Source organism: Lolium rigidum, chromosome 4 (assembly GCF_022539505.1).
Source record: "Lolium rigidum isolate FL_2022 chromosome 4, APGP_CSIRO_Lrig_0.1, whole genome shotgun sequence".
Classification (NCBI taxonomy): domain Eukaryota; kingdom Viridiplantae; phylum Streptophyta; class Magnoliopsida; order Poales; family Poaceae; genus Lolium; species Lolium rigidum.
The window spans coordinates 174,049,406-174,072,069 of record NC_061511.1 but is presented as its reverse complement, the minus strand read 5'-3'; positions in this window follow the sequence as shown (position 1 = coordinate 174,072,069).

Genomic DNA, 22,664 nt, shown 5'->3' with positions numbered 1-22,664 from the left:
GAAGTAGGTAAACTGACTCAACATAAAGTAAAAGAAAGGCCCTTCGCAGAGGGAAGCATGGATTACTCATGTGCTAGAGCTTTTTTATTTTGAAAACATGGAAACAATTTTGTCAACGGTAGTAATAATTCATATGTGTTATGCATAAAACCTCTTATAAGTTGCAAGCCTCATGCATCGAATACCAATAGTGCCCGCACCTTGTCCTAATTAGCTCGGACTTCCATGGATTATCATTGCATTACATATGTTTCAACCAAGTGTCACAAAGGGGTACCTCTATGCCACCTGTACAAAGGTCCAAGGAGATAGATCGCATTTGATTTCTCAATTTTGATAGATCTCAACTTGAGGATATCCATACCGGGACAACATAGAAAACAGATAATGGACTCCTCTTTTATGCTTTAAGCGTTCAACAACAGATAATATTCTCATAATAGATTTGAGGATTAATGTCCAAGCTGAAACTTCCACCATGATACATGGCTTTGGTTGGCGGCCCAATGTTCTTCTCTAACAATATGCATACTCAAACCATTTAATCATGAGAAATCTCCCTTACTTCGAGACAAGACGAACATGCATAGCAACTCACATGATATTCAACAAAGGTGTAACGAGGTTGATGGCGTCCCCAGAAACATGGTTACCGCTCAACAAGCAACTTATAAGAACTAAGATACATAAGCGACATATTCATTACCACAATAGTTTTTAGGCTACTTTCCCATGAGCTATGTATTGCAAAGGCAAGGAATGAAATTTTTGAAAGGTAGCACGCAAGCAATTTACTTTGGAATGGCAGAAAAATACCACATAGTAGGTAGTTATGGTAGACACAAATGGCATAAGTTTTGGCTGAAGGTTTTGGATGCAAGAGAAGCATTCCCTCTCAGTACAAGGCTTGGGCTAGCAAGGTTGTTTGAAGCAAACACAAGTATGAACCGGTACATCAAAACTTACATAAGAACATATTGCAAGCATTATAAGACTCTACACTGTCTTCCTTGTTGCTCAAACACTTTTACTAGAAAATATCTAGACTTTAGAGAGACCAATCATGCAAACCAAATTTCAACAAGCTCTACGAGTAGTTCTCCACTAATAGGTTTAAACTACATGATGCAAAAGCTTAAACATGATCTACTTGAGAGCTCAAAACAATTGCCAAGTATCAAATTATTCAAGACAATATACCATCTACCACATGAAGCATTTTCTGTTTCCAACCAAATAGCAATAAATGAAGCGACTTTCAGCTTTCGCCATGAACATTAAAAGTAAAGCTAAGAACACCAGTGTTCAAATGAAAAAGCGAAGCGTGTCTTTCTCCCACACAAGGTATGCTAGGATCCGATTTTATTCAAACATAAACAAAAATAAATACAAACAGACACTCCAAGTAAAGTACATAAGATGTGACGGAATAAAAATATAGTTTCACTAGAGGTGACCTGATAAGTTGTTGATGAAGAAGGGGATGCCTAGGGCATCCCCAAGCTTAGATGCCCGAGTCTTCTTGAAATATGCAGGGATGAACCACGGGGGCATCCCCAAGCTTAGACTTTTCACTCTTCTTGATCATATCATATCATCCTCCTCTCTTGATCCTTGAAAACTTCCTTCACACCAAACTCAAAACAATCTCATTAGAGGGTTAGTGCATAATCAAAAATTCACATGTTCAGCGAGGAAAATCATTCCCAACACTTCTGGATATTACCCAAGGCTACTGAAAGTTAATGGAACAAAGAAATCCACTCAACACAGTAAAAGAGGCAATGCGAAATAAAAGGCACAATCTGTCAAAACAGAACAGTCCGTAAAGACGAACTTTTTCGAGGCACTTAACAGGCTCAGATGAAAAAGATCAAATTGAACGAAAGTTGCGTACATATCTGAGGATCACGCATGAATTTTTTCAGGATTTTACGAGTTTCCTACAGAGAGATCAACTCAAATTCGTGACAGCTAAAAATCTATTTCTGTGCAGAAATCCAAATCTAGTATCAACTTTTCTATCAAAGACTTTACTTGGCACAACAAAGAAATAAACTTGATAGGAAGAGGTTGCTACAGTAGTAACAACTTCCAAGACACAACAAAACATTAGTAAAATAAAAAACATGGGTTATCTCCCAAGAAGTGCTTTCTTTATAGCCATTAAGATGGGCTCAGTAATTTTAATGATGCTCTCGCAAGAAATAAGAGTTGAAGCAAAAGAGAGCATCAAAAGCAAATAAGAAACACTTTTAAGTCTAACCCACTTCCTATGAAAAGGAATCTTGTAAATAAACAAGTCATGTAAGCATAATGCAATAAGCATAGGAAAACAAGACAAGCGCAACTTCAAGATTTTAAGCAAAAAGAGAGGTGTTTTAGTAACATGAAAATCCCTACAACCATATTGTCCTCTCTCATAAAGATTTTTAGTAGCATCATGAACAAACTCAACCATATAACTATCACATGAAACATTCTTATCATGAGCTACATGCATAAAATTATTACTCTCCACATAAGCATAGTCATTACCATTAATTGTAGTGGGAGCAAATTCAATAAGATAGCTATCATTATTATTCTCATCACCATAATCATCATATATAGGAGGTAAAGTATCATCAAAGTAAATTTTCTCCTCCATGCTTGGGGGACTAAGAATATCATGCTCCTCAAAACCAGCTTCCCCAAGCTTAGAATTTTCCATAGCATTAGCAACAATGGTGTTTAAAGCATTCATACTAATAACATTGCCATTAGCATGCATATAAAGTTCCATAGGTTTTTTAATTTTGTCTTCAAACACCTCATGTCCTAACTCAAGATAAATACTATAAAGATCTCTAATTTTTTTGTTGTTTTTGATATAAAGAAAGCAAACAAGACAGAAAATAAAATAAAGCAAGACAATAAACAAAGTAAAGAGATTGGGTGTGAGAGACTCCCCTTGCAGCGTGTCTTGATCTCCCCGGCAACGGCGCCAGAAAATATGCTTGATAACGCGTGAAGCACACGTCCGTTGGGAACCCCAAGAGAAAGGTGTGATGCGTACAGCAGCAAGTTTTCCCTCAGTAAGAAACCAAGGTTATCGAACCAGTAGGAGATGAAGGCCACATGAAGGTTGTTGGTGAAGGAGTGTAGTGCGGCGCAACACCAGGGATTCCGGCGCCAACGCGGAACCTGCACAACACAATCAAAATACTTTGCCCCAACTTAACAATGAGGTTGTCAATCTCACCGGCTTGTCTGTAAACAAAGGATTAAACGTATGGTGTGGAGAATGATGTTTGTTTGCAAAGAACAACGAGAGAACAATGATTGCGGTAGGTTGTATTTCAGATGTAAAAGAATGGACCGGGGTCCACAAGTTCACTAGTGGTGTCTCTCCAATAAGATAAATAGCATGTTGGGTGAACAAATTACAGTTGGGCAATTGACAAATAGAGAGAGCATAACAATACACATACATATCATGATGACTACTATGAGATTTACTTAGGGCATTACGACAAAGAACATAGACCGCTATCCAGACATGCATCTATGCCTAAAAAGTCCACCTTCGGGTTAGCATCCGCACCCCTTCCAGTATTAAGTTGCAAACAACGGACAATTGCATTAAGTACTGTGCGTAATGTAATCAATACAAATATCCTTAGACAAAGCATTGATGTTTTATCCCTAGTGGCAACAGCACATCCACAACCTTAGAACTTTCGTCACTCGTCCCGCATTCAATGGAGGCATGAACCCACTATCGAGCATAAATACTCCCTCTTGGAGTCACAAGTATCAACTTGGCCAGAGCCTCTACTAGCAACGGAGAGCATGCAAGAACATAAATAACACATATATGATAGATCGATAATCAACTTGACATAGTATTCCATATTCATCGGATCCCAACAAACACAACATGTAGCATTACAAATAGATGATCTTGATCATGATAGGCAGCTCACAAGATCTAAACATGATAGCACAAGAGGAGAAGACAACCATCTAGCTACTGCTATGGACCCATAGTCCAAGGATGAACTACTCGCGCATCAGTCCGGAGGCGGGCATGGTGATGTAGAGCCCTCCGGTGATGATTCCCCTCTCCGGCAGGGTGCCGAAGGAGATCTTCAAAACCCCCCGATATGGGGTTGACGGCGGCGGCGTCTCTGGAACTTTTCTCGTATCGTGGCTCTCGGTACTAGGGTTTTCGCGACGGAAGGAATAAATAGGCGAAGGGGCAGAGTCGGGGGGCGCCCGAGGGGCTCACCCCATATGGCGGCGCGGCCAGGGGTGGGGCCGCGCCACCCTATGGTGTGTCCGCCGCGCGTCCCCTCTTCGTCTCCTCTTCGGTGTTCTGGAAGGCTCCATGGAAAATAAGACCGTGGGCTTTTGTTTCGTCCAATTCCGAGAATATTTCCTGTGTAGGATTTCTGAAACCAAAAACAGCGAGAAAACGAGAGCTGGCGCTTCGACATCTTGTTAATAGGTTAGTACCGGAAAATGCATCAAAATGATGTAAAGTGTATATAAAACATGTGAGTATTGTCATAAAACTAGCATGGAATATAAGAAATTATAGATACGTTTGAGACGTATCACCAACTAGGATGGGAACTTCCCAGTGGCATGCTACATCCACCTCGTGCGATTGCACCACCAATAGAGCATGCGGACTAGAGTAGGCATGAGGAGGCGCCGAACCAATAGGAGCAAAACAACTACAAAAGAAGGCAAAGAGCAACAGATGAAGCACGAGAGGGGACTGCCATGTCCTTATGCGCATTTTTGGTGCTAGTTTAAGTTTAAGTTTTTGTTTTTGTTAAGTTAAGTTGATGGTATGTTTAGCCTCTGTAAAGTTCATTAGTTCTTCAGTACTTAGCTAAATTTGCATGCTTATGACAAAACTGATTGAAATTTCCATGTGTTTTAGCTCAACCTGGTCCCTTATTGTCAAGTACAAACAAACTTGTTGCCCAATCATCACAAAACCAACTGACTTTGCGATAATCTGACGAAACTGAACTATGCACACGTGGCAAAAAGGACCTTCCGACTTAATCATCAAAATATACACGAGGGGGGTCGAACCAATTTGGGAAATGCTACCATTTGAATTTAATGAGTGTTTTGCTTTTATCGAATTAATTAATCCATAAAAGGGGAAAACTAAAGACTAGTCGTTGCCTTCTCTTTCTATCCATTCTCAATTCGAAACTAATACATAAAAGTAATACCCAATCTAGCCCACTATAAACCCAAGACTCCTATCAAACAGTCGAATCTCGTCCACGACATGGATGGAGTCAAGATAAGGACATGTCCGCTAAGCTTTCAAGTCCTCCCTTTAGACGCAAGGGACACGAAGTTGCTAAATTGGCTCCTCGAAACCTTCGACGTCAAGTTGGTGGATATGCTCCCAAACACAGACAACACATGCTTCAACGTATATGTGTGGCTGCAGGACTCGGGCACCACCCCAACGGTGTACAAAGTCGAGCTCATCCGCAACAACATGCAAGCGGCCTCGAACAACCATGAATCTCTCATGCATCCCTGCTCGCCAGCAAGTAAGAGTGGGCCCAAGCATCAGATGATCATCCATGTCGCCGATGGTGGCACCGGTTTGACAAGAGAGATCGGCAAAACATCCGAGTATTCTAAACAGTTCGATGGCCAGAATGGTGAAGCCCTCGGCTAAACAAGATGGGAATCACCAAATAACTTCAGGTTTAGGTCTATAGTTGTATGTTTATAATCTTTAGTCCTTTCAACCAAGTGTTTTTGTGTCCTAAGTTTCTATGAAATCCATTCAACAAACACCTCCCATGCAATATTATTTGAACTTATTTTTTTCTTCGAAATGGAGGTCACACCCCTGCCTCTACATCAGAACGATTCACACAACTTCTTTTATTTAGATTATTCATCAAAGTGTCTTACAAGGAAAATACAAAGATCAACCAAAGCCACCTCATTAGTGATAGATGTCCCAATACCTACAAGCTTGATGAGGGGGTGGCCATGTCCGGGCCGTGTGACCTGACCTCACACGATCACACATCATCTTAAAATCGTAGGCCTCGCCAAACCTTGCAACAACAAGTCGGGAGCACAAACTGGTTGAACAAACTCTCAACACACACCGTTGCAGATGCTTGATAATTCATCGCCACCATCTTTCACCGGCCCATCTCCAGGACGGGGATCAAGCACTAAACTTACCAGGCCTGCCGTCGAGGCCGCCACAGTGCCAGAAGTGTCACCACCCTGCGCGCATCCATCACCATGTGCTCGCCGCCGAGCCTAGCTACACCAAACCGCTGAGACCCTCCGCCATTAGCGCGGAAGATGAAACACTGCTCCACCAGCATACCCCCCCAGGCCTCATGTGTTCCAAGATAATGCCCCTAAGAAGGAGAGCGACATTGGTAGTGTCACCATGTATGAGCTGAGAGACTAAGATGAAGGGTTCTACCCGGAATATCTTGGCCGGAGGTGGAAGATCGTAGAAATGACGCCTCCAACAAGGTAACGACGCTCGAGGCCACCGCCATCATCGGCTCCGACCGCTTGAGAGCCTGGCTCTCACCGACCGGCCGCCTAGCCTCCATCACGCATTGCAGCCACATGGGCCACGTCCTTCACCATTGATTTGGATGGAGAGGTGTCCACACATCCACGTCACTGCTGAGGCAACCACACCGTGGTGTGCAATTGTCGCACCACCCAAAAATGTAAGGCGTCATCCCAAGCCGAGACCGTTGGTCGTGGGGGATGGGGAGGAGGTGGAGAGGGGCTTGCGGCATTGAAGATTTTTAGGGTTCCCCGTCTCCCCTTGGGAGTGAAAGAGAGGAACACAAGGATTGCATTTTGGCAATGAGGTCTTGATCGAACTCTTATTTTCTCCGAACTTGCTTGATACTCTATCATTTCGTGGAGTTTGCATTTTATCCAAACATATGCTAAGTGACGATTGATTACAATCATACTTAGCGTGGCGGAAAAGCTCGAACACCACCGACATACATGTCCGGCTCCGTTCGGCCTGCCTAGAGCACGCGCAACGCGGCATGGGTCAGCCTATGGATGGGACCGCATGTCAGGAGAGGGAAATTGTGTTTCTTTCGTTTATGGCGGAGGAGCCAGCTGCAGTGTCCATCTTTGCCATCGCCTTTCATTCCAGGTTTGCAATCACAGTCATAGCCTTGCAGCCTGTTGATGCAGATGGCGTTACGCGAGCAATTGTACGAAGAAAGCTGGTACTCTGAAAATCCAAAGTCAAAAGCCAGCTTGAAATCGCTAACACTGTTTGGATGCAATGAATTGGGTCTGGGAATGGGGAATTGAAATTTGGGGCCCGAATTCTACCGTTTGGAGGCGCAGAGAATTAAGTTCTGGAAACCTTGGTCCAATTCCAGTCCTCATCCATCCGAAGCATTTTTTCTGGCTTGCCAATTCGGAGGGTCATACATGTATTGCCTTGGAATCATGAAGCGGTACGAGAGACTCGAATCCCCTCCCGTTCGATCGTGGCGTCTCCATGCCTGAGCTGCGACGTACCAGTCCACCAGTCTCCCTCGAGCTCTGTCTTCCCCTTGCTACCCTGCCCTCCTCTCCTTCCCGAACCTCCGCGCTCGCCCGTCCATGGCCCTGCCCCAAACTCTAGCTAGAGCAGCAGGAGCTGGAACGTCGCAGGATGGGCTGCCCCGGCCGTCGGCATTAAGTGGCGCAGAGGGCTCTAGTCCGGTGACATCTGTCTGTCGCTGCTTGAGTCACAGCCTGAACCTCGCTGAGATGGTGACCCGCTTCCCCGTGGGTTGGTGCCTTTTGCCTTAGATGCAGTTGACCTCGACTGCGATGTGTCTTCACATCTACTGTAGAGAAGAGACGCCCAAATTCTGAATCAACCATGATGTAGCATTGTGGCTTGCTTGACGAGAGTCTTTTTCTTTTCTTTTCTTTCTTTTGACATGTGCATGATCCAAGTCAGCTAGGAATCAATCGACTTCAGAGTGGACATTAGATTAAACAACTAGCTAGATCCTAATATCCACTGGTTTCGGTTAGGGCACTCTCGCTGACAAGGTATTAACTTGTCAATGCCTACAAGTTGTAGACTTGGGTTTCGCGGAAGTAGAGGGCAAGTAGATCTCGAAGGTTTCAGCCGGAAAGGTGCTTGAATTCTAAAAACTAGGGTTGAGTTGATAATGAGATTCCTCCTTTCTTTCTCCCTCGACTCCCCATTATATAGGAGGCGGAGCCGAGGGTTTCGTGATGTACAAGTTACAAACAGCGGGAGACTCTTTGAGTTCGTCCCGTACAATTACAAGTCTATTCCTAATATATCTCTAACTTCCATAGTCGACGCTTTATTGGGCTTCTGGGCTTCGTAATCTTCGAATCATGGGCTTTCAGTAAACCCCGGGTACCTTGTTTGGCAGGTCCATTGGGGATGCCTATGTCACTCGCGGATAGGATCAGATCATACCCACCTCCTAATTGATTCGGGCGACCACACTCATTTAGGAAACAATGCGCGGTTCTCTTTTGTGCTTTCAAGGTTCGAACAAGAGGGCTTTTATTATTTGGTTTCAAGGGAGTGGGCGGCTGTTTCCGCCAGTAAAACACCCATAGTAACTTGGCAAAATAAGATTAGACACCTACGGAGATTTCTACGGGGATGAGCTAAGAACTTAAGTGGAAAATATAAAAAGGAGAAGAAAACGTTTGCTTATTATTATTGACTTCCTTGATATTCAGGCTGAGTCATGTCCTCTGAATGATGAGGAAAGGACTGAACTAAGGAAGACAAATGAACAACTTAATAAGCTTAGAAGAGAGGAAGAGATCAAATGGCCACAACGGGCTAAAATCAAACACATACAAGAGGGAGGCAATAACACGAAATACTTTCACCTAATAGCTAATGGAAAGCATAGAAAAAAGAAAATTTTCCAACTTGACTAAGAAGAAGGGACGATTGTTGGTGACGAAAATCTGAAGGTTTATATCACTGAATTATAAGAAGCTCTTTGGAGCACCTGAAGATAATTCAGTTATTATGATGGAGGATCGCAACAATGATATCCGGGCCCCAATGGTTTTCCGGTGGAATTGTATCAAAAAAATTGGAGTATAATTAAGGGGTGTTTGATGGCCATGTTTGGTCACTTCCAAAATGGTGGCTTCCCCTTATTTAAACTGAACTTTGGTATTATTACATTGCTTCCTAAGAAAGCAAATGCAATACAAATTCAACAATATAGACCTATTTGCTTGCTAAATGTTAGTTTCAAAATATTTACTAAGGTGTCTACTAACCGTGTGTCAGATGTGGCACATAAGGTAGTGATACCATCTCAGACGCCTTTTATGCCGGGTCGACATATTTTAGAAGGAATTGTTGTGTTACAATCCATGAATTACATAGTAAGAAGCTGGATGGAGTCCTTTTAAAATTGATTTTGAAAATGCATATGATAAGGTAAAGTGACCTTTCCTCCAGCAGGTACTTCGGATAAGGGGTTTGATAACATTTGGTGTGACCGTATTAGAAGTTTTGTGGAAAAGGGAAGTATGGGAATTAAGGTTAATGATGATATTGGACATAATTTCCATACTCGTAAGGGATTGAGGCAAGGAGACCCGTTATCACCTATTCTCTTTAACATTGTTGCCGATATGTTGGCTATTTTGATAACTCGGGCTAAAGAGGAGGGTCAAGTTGGAAGTCTTATCCCACATTTAGTTGAGGGTGGGGTATCATTTTTGCAGTACGTCGATGATACCACCCTTTTTTATCGAACACGATTTAGCTAAGGCTGTAAATATGAAACTCATTCTGTGCATTTTTGAGCAATTATCTGGTCTTAAGATTAATTTCCATAAGAGTGAGTTGTTGTTATCACCGGATTTTGGCCAAATCAGGAGATGGGCCGTAATTGAGATGGGCTTGGAGGATATACACGTGGAGCGTCTCTGAAGCGGCCTTGCACGAGAGTTTGGGCTAGATTGCCCGTGTATCTGTATATTATAGTAGATTGCATCTTAGTTTAGAATTAAGAGATAGAGTTTAGCTCGTACACGGTTAGGTGTATTCCAAAGATAGAAAGTCTACGGACTATGAATATGTACCTAGGGTTATTGAGAAAGGAGGACGACCACGTTCACAACAAACACAATCTAGGCGCATCGCCACCCCTTGTTTCGAGGGTTTCTTCCGGGTAAGCATCATGCTGCCTAGATCGCATCTTGCGATATAGGCAGTATAGGTTTATTCGTTATCTGGTGTTGCTCGTACTGAAGCCTTGTTGATGGCGAGTAACACCACTTATCGTAGATGTTTTGCGGCTTGCATCGTCGTTCTTCTGATATGCTTTCTTAGCTATGCCGCCCCTCGATATCTAGCCGCCCTTACACCTATCTTAGGTGTAAGGGTGGCATCTTGCTTCATCTTTATTTAGTAGATTTGATCTGTTATAGTTGCTCCTTGTTCTGCAAGGATTAGTTTGATATCCGTATGGTTAGACCTTGCAAACGGGTTGAATGATCCGGTAGTGCGCTAGGTATGGCTTACCGATCCTAGAAGGGATGTTCCGGGGATCGACTCTATGTTGGTTTTTAGGCCTCTTTTAGGGTTAGTTTTCCATCATCTTTCGTATCTGCTAGGCTCAACTACGTGTAGGATGTTCGGTCATACGGTGAAAACCCTAAGCTGTCGTAGATCGATTTAGCTTAATATTAATGAAGCGGGATACCCATGTTATTGCAAGATCTAACATGAACCATGGGTCAATCGGCTCTTTGAGCCGATGAGCGAGGTAACACGAGAGCCGATCGAGGCTCATTTAATGTTTACGTGTCTACCATGCGGGAAACTGATCGAAGCGATCCAACACCTCCCCGACCGAGGTATACGTCGGGTGGCACGCCCTTGCGACCGTCGGGACGTGTGCCGAGCATTGCGGGCCGTCGACCGAGGGACCATGGCCCACCAGCCGTCCTGGAAGCCTCCCGGCTCTTCTTGTTGCTCGTCGCTGCTCGCCGGTGAGTTTTGGCAGGCAACACATTCTGGCACGCCCGGTGGGACAGTCTGCAGCAACCACGTCAACATCTGCAGCTGAGATGTCGGACGAACCAGTCAAGTACGAAGATCTGCCGGAGGAGCACAAGAAGAAGTATGATGAGCTTAAGGCTCTCTTCGAAGCCGATCTCATCGGCTCTTTCGAAAAAACCCGTTCACATGGCATTAGGTTCAAAAGATTCACACCCGAAGGCGTGCTCGATGGAGTAGATCTGTCTCTTCCTTCGGAGGAGCGCACCGGAGCCTGCGCCGGGGAAACCAATTACATGGTGGCTCATTCTCTACATCGTCATTCTGAGAGCCTGGTGAACGCTTTCGAGCGTGTTGCGCTTCGTGTGGTTCATGAAATCATGAAGCATCTGTATTCTCCGTCAGGACCTGCCCTAGGGACTCACCAAGGAGAATTACCGTTCCACACCAGACCGCAACTGCCATTTACGCTTGCAGCTCCACAGCAACAAGGTTCACCAGCATACGTCGTCTACAAGGTTGGAAGTGATCCTGGCGATTACCAATTCCTGTGCGAGCCGCCCAAAGAGATCCCACATGGATACGTATGCACATACGTGCCGGACTGCAACAACTGGGCGCACACGAACCAGATTATAGCAGGAGGGAGTTCTGGAGCAGACGTTGAGAAACAGGCGTGGCTAGCTAAATATGCCACCGGAACGAGTCATGAAAGCTCAACACATGCAGCTCATACCGTAGATCAAATCAGTGCAATCCTGAGAGACCAGTTTGGTATCCTGCCAAAGAGGAGAACAATCGGCTATTCCAAGCCGTATCCCAACGAATACAACCTGATCCCGCTGCCACCCAAGTATCGGCTCCCTGACTTCACAAAGTTCAGTGGATCAGAAGGGTCTAGCTCAATTGAGCATGTGAGCCGATATTTGGCACAATTGGGCATGGTTTCAGCATCCGACCCGCTACGTGTAAGGTTCTTTGCGCAATCGCTCACGGGTCCAGCTTTTGGGTGGTACACCTCGTTGCCACCAGATTCAGTTTGGACATGGAAGCAACTGGAAGAGCAGTTTCACGTACAATATCACTCAGAAGCTACCGAAGCGGCATTGCCGATCGACGCGAGGTGCGGCAAAGGCGGGGAGAGACGGTGTCCGATTACATTCGAGCGTTTCAGGATCGTCAAGAACCGATGTTATTCGGTTCGTTTAACTGAGAAAGAAGCAGTCGAGCTGGCAGTGGCAGGCCTCGCAGCGCCGCTCAAGGATCTGACTTTCCAAGTGGACTACAATTCACTGGCGCATATGGTCCAGAACCGACATTGTATGAGCAGCGCCACCCGGAATTGTACCAAGACAAGTTCAAGCGCCCGATAGGCCTGGTCGTGCGGAAGAAGTTGAAGACTCTGCAGAAGATCAGGAAGTCGCCGTGGCTGAATGGGCTCGGGGGGCAGTACCCGTGTCCTGCAAATGGGTGAAACAACCAGGGCCTGCAAAAGGGTTTGACTTTGATATAAGCAAAACTGAGCAGATTTTCGATTTGCTGCTGAAGGAAAAACAGCTGAAGTTACCCGAAGGCCATAAAATCCCTACGGTGCAAGAGTTGAACGGGAGACCGTACTGCAAATGGCATCACACGTTCACCCACGTCACCAACGACTGCAAAGTGTTGCGTGGACAGATTCAAATGGCGATAGAACAAGGCCGATTAATCTTCGGTCAGTTTGCCATGAAAGTGGACATGCAACCGTTCCCTGGCGTCAACATGGTGGAGCTCAACCAAGCCACGAAGCGTCAGCCGGGTTTCTCTTTCGATATCAACATGGCAGGGTGATACGTCTCCGACAGCGATAATTTCTTAAGTTCCATGCCACATTATTGATGATATCTACATGTTTTATACACATTATATGTCATTATTATGCGTTTTCCGGAACTAACCTATTGACGAGATGCCGAAGGGCCGGTTCTCGTTTTCTGCTGTTTTTGGTTCCGAAATCCTAGTAAGGAAATATTTTCGGAATCGGACGAAATCAACACCGAAGATCTTATAATTCCCGGAAGCTTCCGAGCACCGGAGAAAGGCCGAGAGGGGAGCCGGGGGGCCCCCACCCCACGGGCGGCGCGGCCCGGGGGGGCGCGCCCCTAGTGTGTGGGTCCCCTGTGGCCCCTCCGACTCCGCCTCTTCGCCTATTTAGTCGTCCATGACCTAAAACCTCGACCCCGTTCGAAGAAACCAGAGAAAACCTTCCAGAGCCGCCGCCATCGTGAAACTCCAATTCGGGGGACAGAAGTCTCTGTTCCGGCACCCTGCCGGGACGGGGAATTGCCCCCGGAGTCATATCCACCGCCGTCTCCACCGCCGTCTTCACCGCCATCGTTGTCTCCATGATGAGGAGGGAGTAATTCACCCCGGGGCTGAGGGCTCCGCTGTAGCTATGTGGTTCATCTCTCTCTTTATGTGATCTAGTTGAATATCATCTATGTGCTACTCTAGTGATGTTATTAAAGTACTCTATTCCTCCTCCACGGTGTAATGGTGATAGTGTGTGCATCGTGTAGTACTTGGCGTAGTCTATGATCATAATCTCTTGTAGGTTATGGAGTTAATTATTACTATGATAGTATTGATGTGATCTATGCCTTCTTCATAGTGTGATGGTGACAGTGTGCATGCTATGTTAGTTCTCGGTGTAATTGTGTTGATCTATCTTGCACTCTAAGGTTATTTAAACATGAATATCGAATATTGTGGAGCTTGTTAACTCCGGCATTGAGGGTTCGTGTAATCCTACACGGTTAGTGGTGTTCATCATCCAACAAGAGGGTGTAGAGTGGTTCTATTATGTGATCATTGTTGAGAGTGTCCACTAGTGAAAGCAGGATCCCCGGGCCTTGCTTCCAAGCATCGAATCTCCGTTTGTTTACTTGTTTTGTTGCATGTTTACTCGCTGCCATATTTTATTCAGATTGCTATTACCACTCATACTCATCCATATTACTTGCATCTCACTATCTCTTCGCCGAACTAGTGCACCTATACATCCGACAAGTGTATTAGGTGTGTTGGGGACACAAGAGACTTCTTGCATTGTGATCGCGGGGTTGCTTGAGAGGGATATCTTTGACCTCTTCCTCCCCGAGTTCGATAAACCTTGGGTGATCCACTTAAGGGAAACTTGCTGCTGTTCTACAAACCTCTGCTCTTGGAGGCCCAACACTGTCTACAAGAATAGAAGCGTGTGTAGACATCACAGGGCCTGTAGACCGCCATGGTAAAGATAAAGAGGAGAGCAGTCACTCTCGTGGCAAGGATAAGAAGGAGGCCGATCCACGCGACCGGCCCCAATATGATAACAAACGGTACCTCACCGAGGAAGAAGTGAGAAGCGTGCGGTACCAACGACCACTCTCCGCGCATCTCCTTAACAAATATGATTACCAGTACGACCGACGCCAGCGGTACAACGTAGATGACAACAGATATCGTCGGTCAGATGCAGACAACAGAAAACATCGTCGACATGATAGAGACGGCGAAGGATATGAACGCCGTGCTAAAGGGAGATCAAGAGAGCAGGAAGACATGGACATGCACTGGGATTGTCCTTTCTTTAAGCACTGCTGGGACGCAGGAATGAGCCGATTGCCTACAATCGACAACTTCCCAGAATGTAGACAGCAGAGGAAGGGCACAAGTGAGGTTTCAGTGTTCAAGCGTCTAGGGCCTCTCCCACCTCAGAGCGGACGAGCTGAGTCATCTCGAGATGAAGACTTCGAGGAGTCAGAAGATAAAGAAGAAGATAGGTACCACCGGCGAAGGTGGTGCCCTGATGAACTCAGTCATTCCCAGAAGCGTAGGGTTCAGCGGCTACGTAACTTGGAGGAAGCCAAAGCGCAGTACCTGTACACGTTGAGGAAAGCACGGCCCGATCTGGCCGTGAAAATTCAGCAAACAATGGAAACGGAGGCGCGGCCACAGAAGAAAGAATGACGCCCCAAGCAGACAAAAGTCGACGCAAAGGCATCGGCTGATACAAACATGGTGTTCATACTCCCGTCGGAGTTTCATGCTCCAGGAACTGAAGAAGTGCCAGTGGCACAGTTTGACTGCGGTCCTCGGACAGTTATCTTTGAAAAACCACGAGAGAGGAGCTACAGGCACTTGAAGGCCCTGTACCTAAAAGGTTATATCAATGGGCAGCCTGTCAACAAGATGTTGGTTGACACGGGAGCGGCAGTCAATATAATGCCATACTCCATGCTACGGCGTTTGGGACGCTCTAACGAAGATCTGATCAAGACCAACGTCACACTAAGCGATTTCAACGGCCAAGCATCAGAAGCGCAAGGCGTTCTGAACGTGGATCTAACCATAGGCCGAAAGACCATCCCTACGTCGTTCTTCATCGTCAACAACAAAAGCACCTACGCTGTCCTGCTAGGGAGGGATTGGATTCACGCCAACTGCTGCATTCCATCTACAATGCATCAATGCCTGATACAGTGGGATGGAGATGAAGTGGAGGTCGTGCATGCAGATGATCCGGTCGAGGTCTCCATAGCCGGCATGAATATTTGGGACTCGGAAGACCAAGAGCCGCTCTCTGGAATCAGTTTGGACGGCTGTGATCGCATCGAGGTTTCAAAAAACGGGGTGAGGCTGGTCTTATCCACCGGCCTGATGGAGTAGCAAGACTAAAGTTAATGGACATGCGTGGCAAGGCCGATCCCTGCGATCGGCCCCAAAAAATAAAAAGCAATGACCTCATCTCAAGCATGTCACATAGCCAGAGTAAAGCACAACATCGAGCTAGCAGGTGGAGCCGATGTTCAGGTACAATTCCTGGAACTGGATTACTAGAAAGTCGATATCTTCAATTACTTTAAAGATTCGGCTCGGGGGGCACCTAAACGGATAAGATACAAGGCCATGAAGTATGTTCCCAGGGATTGTCAACGACCAGCATCGCAAGAAATATTCGCAAGAAACATTTCCCAAGTATATGGGATGATGGACAGTGAGACATGGGGGCCGATACATGAAATCGGCCAAATATGAAAAAAAACAAATGTATACAAAACAACAGGAGGTAAAGTACAACCGATGCACAGACATCGGCTTTAGAATAAAAACAGCCGATGTACAGCCATCGACTCAAGAGGTATAAACTGTTACAAGCAAGGGTACAAGCTCCTACTGAAGGAATGCTTCAAGAGCATGGAGGGCGTCAGCACGAACACGGTCCACCTCGACGATCTCGGCCTCATCATCTTCGTCCTTGCCTGTCACCAGCTGCTTGTTCAGAGCACGTATTTCGGCCAGATCAGTCTTCAGTTCAGCTTTGAGGCCTTCTGCTTCCTCGTGGGAGTGGGCAATTAGGGCTTCCTTATCTTGGATGAGCTGTTTGGTTGCCCGGACCCTCTCTCAAGTTCCTCCAACTCCTTTCGCAAGGTCTCAAGTTCAGCAGTGCTGACAGAGGTGTCAGTTTTGGCGTCCAAAGCTGCCTTCTTCTCATTAAGCCGCTGACATTTGTCTGCAATATCGGCTTTCAACGGAAGCCTGGGCATGGCGTAGACCGATTCTCCGACGAGCCAATCTCACCCTTGACTCGTAGGCGGACGGAGTCACAAGCGGCCGAGTTTCACCCGCAACGTCACCGGGAGATGAGGCCGGACGTCTTCAAGGATGCTCTTCACTTCGTCGGGATTTTCAACCAATGTCTCAATTGAGGAGGAGAGCGAGGGCCTTGAGATGCTGGAGTTGACCATGGGTAGCGCTAGGTCCTGGCTCTTCGCCTGCTTTAGATGGAGCTGGTTCGATGGATTCAGGGTCGAACGTTAGTAAGCTTGAGAGGTCATGACCCTGACAAACAACAAGAACAGTGTCAGTATACATCAAAAGAGAAAGGTAGAGCTAAGGAAAGGGAGTGTACCTCTCCTAAGACCAGAGGAACAACCGATGAAGAGGTGATCGGCTCTTGTGTTTCTGCTGTGGGCTTGGCCAAGGTGGCAACCTTATCAGCTACACTGTCAGGAGTTGCTAGGTCCAGGGTGGCGGATGGCATCAATACTTCCTCGACTTCCCCACTGGAGGTATCATCAGTCTGCAGAGAAAGTGGTTAGCCGTTAAGAGTAGCAACAGGTTAGCATGAAATATGAGCCAAGGAGAGTATGATCCAAAACCTCCTGGTTTGATGAAGAGGTTTGCGGTTCCTTGCGAGCTCTCTTGATACATCGGCTCTTTGTGCGTAATCCGCCCTGCCCTGCTTTGATGGGAGCTTGGGAAGCAGCGGAGTTCGGGAGCCGACCTTTTCTTGGAAGCCGACGGTGGCAAGTCTGGCTGGCTTGTGTGGTGGTTTTCCCAGAGTTGCCCGAGCTCGAGTCCCTTCGACTGGACGGTGTCTCCTCGCTGGAGTTTTCTTCAGCAGAGGTCTGTAAAAGAAATACAAGCATGTTGCAGAAGCCTAGAAGGATAGATAAAATCAGCCAAGGCATGGATCAGCTTACGTGCAAACTTTCTTGGGCTAGAGTAGGGTTTTTGCGCTTCAAGGTCTTCCTGGCAGCTACTTTCCTCACTGCTGTTCTCGCCTTAGGCGAGGCTCGGGGGCAGCTGGCCTAGAAGATGCTCTGCTCTTGGGAGCCGATTTTGGTGAAATCGGCTGGCCCCGCATCACGACCTTTTTCAAGGGTGGTGAGTTTTTGCAGAAGAGGACCACCGGAGCTGGTGGGAGGAAATTGAAAGGGGAGCCGTCATCATGTACAGGTTCTGGACCGTCTTGTTGCTGAAAGAAGACAGAGCAGGATTGTAAAAGGAAGAAATCATTGTGAAGCCACTTCAAGATAATTCGTGAGTAGTGGTACCTGTTCTGCAGGGATATCATATTCAGCATCAAGTTGTTTCAGCAACGGTCCCAGAGCTCTCCTAAAGGCATGAGTCTTCCACATTGGCCACCAAGTCTCAAAACCATCGGTTGATGAGGTGAAAGAGAGGTTGTGAGGAATTGGGATGGTTAGAGTGTCAAAGAAAGAGTAACACCTCTGACCCGTGAGGACATCGGGCAGATCAGCTCTGCTCTCTGTTAAGTGGTGGAGGAAGAAATGGGGAGACACCTGCCCAAGACCAAATTGCCGGGCTGCTACGACCGGTTGATAAGACTCATAACCAGGTTTGATGATCCTGTTTGAGGTGCTCATGCCAACTGGAAGGAAGCAGGGACGGATCATGATGGAATACAATTGCCGAGTGCTGGCGTCATCGGCAAAGCTGTCTAGCCTGAAGGAGACTGGATTTTCGAAATTTTCAGACTCCGTATAAGGAAAGAAGAGAGGATTGTCCAGGCCTTGGTAGAAAATTCTGAACCACTCCGATGCTTCCTTGAGGGTCAGTCTACTACCTTGAAGGCTATATAGAGCTTGGTCGTAGTTAGTGCACCGGATTGGCTTCCCGTTAATGTCTGGAAAGGTGCAAGTGGCCAAAGGTGGAAAGTTTGGGACATGGTTCTGGAAATACAGTTGAGCCCATAGTTGAATAAACCACCAGGGACCTCCTGTTTTGACTGTCTTTTGGGAAAACAGGTTTGACGGACATTAGTTGGAGATATCGATAGACCTCTCCAAGGAACAGTTTGCCAATGCCCAGCTGTGTGCCTCTGGCAAGTTCATAGGCCAAGGAGAGATAGTTCTTGGTTGGAGCGAGTGAAGGGCCACAGAATATGAAGTGTTCCAACCGGAAATTCAGGAAGGCCGTGTGTTCTTTCTCTCTTACAGGGCCTTTGTTTTTCATGTGGCGTCGAAGATAAGCACCCCAGTTTGTGCACTCTGTTTTGGAAGAGAGTGTGAAAGGGACCTTTGGTAGCATAAAGGCAGAGGGGCTTGGGGGTGCAATGTCTAGGCCAGTGATCATGGCCACGTCTAGTAGGGTTGGTGTCATGGGGCCATGGCCAAACATGAAGCAATTCAAAGCATCAGACCAAAAGTAGCCGATGGTTTTCAGAAGGTTTTCATGTTTCTCAAGTGGAGACAGTGATAAAGCTAAAGCATCGACTATTCCTGTGGTTTCCCAGGTGGCTTGGTGGGTTTTGGATATTCTTTTGTACCACGAAACCCAATCTTCAGGAGGATTAGGCCAGGCTCGTAAGCAGTCGGCCCAAGAAGTTAGATCTAAATTCTGGTTTACGAAGGGAATTCTATTGGCCTCGCATGAAATCAAATGGGCAGGACTTTCAGTAGAACGAGGGCCAAGACAGAGAGAATTTGGAAGAGAAGGATGCGGCAGCAGAATGTCTGATACCTAAAAATTAATGACGGAATGAGACATTAATTCAGATGTGTGCTGTTAATTCTAACGCTATGCTCGGATAGAGGGGAGCGGTTGAGGATTACCTTCAGGCCAGAAACTATAGCATTGGCGTTGGATGATTCCGCCATTGGGCTCGCTGCGGAGTTGAATCTGCGCGATTGAGATCTGAGATTCGCGTGGCTGTAAGTTGGATCTGTTCGGACGGCGATTTGGGGATCTGAGTTTACTCTTTAGGCAAAGGTTGCATGTTACCGTTTGAAATAGGCAACTGATTTGGCCTTACTCACGTTTTATGGTGAAGACCGATGCACTGCCATCGGCTCTATGCGCGTTGACTCGCTTTGACAATTGGCAAAATTGGTATGAAGTCAAAATCGACATAGAAATACTTTCTTCATTAATAAAGAGGATTTTTACAGAGAAGAGCCGATTGCTCAGGAGAGGAAGAACAAAAGAGCCGATTACTACTACTAGTCCTATGCTAGTAGTCCTAGTCTAAGGGTCGTTGCTGCCCTCGTCGGCGCTGCTACCGGCGAGCTCCTCGTCGCTGCTGCCGTAGCCCTCGGCAGGGGCCTCTTCCTCCTCCTCGTCGTCGTCGTTGTCGTCGTTCGACCCGGCGCGGAAGCGCTTCGCCGGCGGCTCGTCGGAGGAGGTGTCATCCTCCTCTTCCTCCTCCTCGTCGGAGGAGGTGAAGTCATCCCAGGAGAAGGAGTCATCCTCGCTCTCCGCCTCCAGCTCCCCATCGACGAGGAACTGGAAGTCGTCTTCTCCGTCGGTCAAGGACTTGTCATCCTCGAACCAGACGGAGGAATCGTGATCCTTCTTGTCCCACGTCGTTGGGGCGAGGATGTCGTGCGCCGCCAACGAGCCCCACTCCGGCGTCGGCTCACGAGAAGAAGAGGATAGGGAGGAAAGATCCGATGAGGTAGAGGAGGAGGAGGAGGAAGACATGGTGCGAAGGAGGGTTTTCCGATGGCTAATGCGGGGCAGGGGGATGAAGAAGCGAACTGCTCGATGCGGTTAAATGAAGGGGATATAGTGGAGATTTAATGCTACGGCGGTTTCCGAGGACATGGTGCCAAAACTGTCAAATCATGCAGAGAAGTTGAGAAGGCAAGGCATCATGATGAAAAGATGCTGTGACGGTTCTACTCTGCCACGACATGACCCTACGAAGAAAAAACAGAGTGGTTTTGAAATTATCATTACCAAAACCAGGGGGGCATGTGTTATCACCGGATTTTGGCCAAATCAGGAGATGGGCCGTAATTGAGATGGGCTTGGAGGATATACACGTGGAGCGTCTCCGAAGCGGCCTTGCACGAGAGTTTGGGCTAGATTGCCCGTGTATACGTATATTATAGTAGATTGCATCTTAGTTTAGAATTAAGAGATAGAGTTTAGCTCGTACACGGTTAGGTGTATTCCAAAGATAGAAAGTCTACGGACTATAAATATGTACCTAGGGTTATTGAGAAAGGAGGACGACCACGTTCACAACAAACACAATCTAGGCGCATCGCCACCCCTTGTTTCGAGGGTTTCTTCCGGGTAAGCATCATGCTGCCTAGATCGCATCTTGCGATCTATGCAGTATAGGTTTATTCGTTATCTGGTGTTGCTCGTACTGAAGCCTTGTTGATGGCGAGTAACACCACTTATCGTAGATGTTTTGGGGCTTGCATCGTTGTTCTTCTGATATGCTTTCTTAGCTATGCCGCCCCTCGATATCTAGCCGCCCTTACACCTATCTTAGGTGTAAGGGTGGCATCTTGCTTCATCTTTATTTAGTAGTTTTGATCTTTTATAGTTGCTTCGTGTTCTGCAAGGATTAGTTTGATATCCGTATGGTTAGGCCTTGCAAACGGGTTGAATGATCCGGTAGTGCGCTAGGTATGGCTTACCGATCCTAGAAGGGATGTTCCGGGGATCGACTCTATGTTGGTTTTTAGGCCTCTTTTAGGGTTAGTTTTCCATCATCTTTCGTATCTGCTAGGCTCAACTACGTGTAGGATGTTCCGGTTATACGGTGAAAACCCTAAAGCTGTCGTAGATCGATTTAGCTTAATATTAATGAAGCGGGATACCCATGTTATTGCAAGATCTAACATGAACCATGGGTCAATCGGCTCTTTGAGCCGATGAGCGAGGTAACTCGAGAGCCGATCGAGGCTCATTTAATGTTTACGTGTCTACCATGCAGGAAACTGATCGAAGCGATCCAACACCTCCCTGACCAGGTATAGGTCAGGTGGCACGCCCTTGCGACCGTCAGGACGTGTGCCAGAGCATTGCGGGCCGTCGACCGAGGGACCAGGGCCCACCAGCCGTCCTGGAAGCCTCCCGGCTCTTCGTGTTGCTCGTCGCTGCTCGCCGGTGAGTTTTGGCAGGCAACAGTTGTTTTGCTTTGGTAAAGCTACACAACTGGAACATCAATATAAGAATATCTTTGGGTCTACATCCGGGACTTTACCTTTTCGATATCTTGGGATTCCTATCCACCATCGAAGACTTCGTTATTCTGAATGGAATCCGATGGAAAATCGTTTTGCCTCAAAATTAGGATGCTGGAAAGGCAATATGTTGTCTTATGGGGATCGCCCGGTGCTTGTAAATTCTACGCTTACAAGCTTACCCATGTTTATGCTATCATTCCTAGAAATTCCTAAAGGGGTGCAGAAGAGACTTGATTATTATCGTTCTCGCTTTTTTTTGGCAAGAGGATGACGATAAGAAGAAATATAGATTATCTAGGTGGAATATAGTGTGTAGGCCTAAAGACCAAGGGGGCTGGGGATTGAGGTGCTTGAGCTGTAAAACCTGTGTTTATTAAGTAAATGGCTTTTTAAACTTCTACATGAAGACGGCATGTGGCAACAACTACTACATAATAAATATATATAAAAAAACTTTGGCTCAGGTGGAGTCTAAACCCACTGATTCACCTTTTTGGAAGGGGCTTATGCGGGTTAAACCGGAGTTTCTTAAGAGAGGGACTTTCAAGGTCGGTAATGGGATTACGGTGCCTTTTTGGGAGGACACTTGGCTTGGCGATTATCCTCTATCTCTCCAATATCCGTCGTTATATAATATTGTCCAACGGAAGAATGTGTTGGTTTCTACGGTATTGGCACAACACCGTCTGAATATTAGTTTTAGAAGAACATTCAATGATTAACAATTTGTGGTTACACCTTTGTCAGCGGCTTATGTCTATTCAGTTAAATGAATCTGGTTTATTCTCCGTTAAATCTATGTACCTTGATCTTTTGAATGGCCACGTGATGTCTACGCACGCTTCTATTCC